Source organism: Elephantulus edwardii, unplaced genomic scaffold, assembly GCF_000299155.1.
Source record: "Elephantulus edwardii isolate Elephantulus edwardi_28Jun2011 unplaced genomic scaffold, EleEdw1.0 scaffold00042, whole genome shotgun sequence".
NCBI classification, from domain to species: domain Eukaryota; kingdom Metazoa; phylum Chordata; class Mammalia; order Macroscelidea; family Macroscelididae; genus Elephantulus; species Elephantulus edwardii.
The window spans coordinates 6,989,946-6,990,722 of record NW_006399792.1 but is presented as its reverse complement, the minus strand read 5'-3'; the positions used below and the strand labels follow the sequence as shown (position 1 = coordinate 6,990,722).

The 777-nt window shown below is 48.9% G+C and overlaps 1 pseudogene; it reads left to right on the top strand.

The window, feature by feature from the left end:
- Positions 1-295: 295 nt before the first annotated feature.
- The window catches only part of LOC102877363, a 6,387-nt pseudogene continuing 5,905 nt past the window's right edge, over positions 296-777 (top strand).

Here is a 777-nt window from a genome sequence, read left to right as displayed (position 1 = left end):
GGATAGTGCAGGAGTGTTAGACTCTGGATGAGATGGATTTATACACTATCTGGTGCAATGGGACCACTCTTTCCCCGCCCCCATCTGGAATTTATTGCAAACAGAAAATATGAGGTATGAGAAGCTGATCCAGAATCCATGCCCACCCCTTGCTGGGGATGGGGCAATCTCTTTTCACCCTGTGCTACTCCTGTAGCAACCCTCTGAGGACAGAGAGGACCTTGCACTAAGGTAGCTGGGTCTTACAACCTGCCCCTTCAAGTACAACTCCTAGAGTTCTCCAGTTCCCACACAGATGGTGCTGAAAGGGAGGAGGAGGAAAGGAGGCCAGCAGGGCTTGGTGTTGGAACAGTACATCCAGAGCCTGAGCCAACATCCTAGCATTGAGGCAAAGACACCTTCCTGCCTGCCGGCCCATCCAGGTCAGCAACAGGGAGCGAACATCTGTGGGCGCAGGGTGGAGGTGGTCACTGCTGCAGCAGGCAGTCCTAGGTCACCCCTGGGTCGCCAGTTCAGCCAGCATGTTCTGCAGGTAGTTAGGGTCCAGGTAGCCTCCCCCCCCCACCCCAATTATAATTTAATGACTTCAGTTTAATAAACTGAAAATTAGTGTAAAGGACATGTCTTGCTAAATTTAAATTCCAGGTCTATGGGCCATCTTTGGGCAGAAGTATTACCCTACAAACACACAGTTTATTAACTAAGATGATTGGCAACATCATGGAAGGAGGTGGGGAATAAAAATGATCAGATAATAGAATTTTGTTAGAAAAGGAA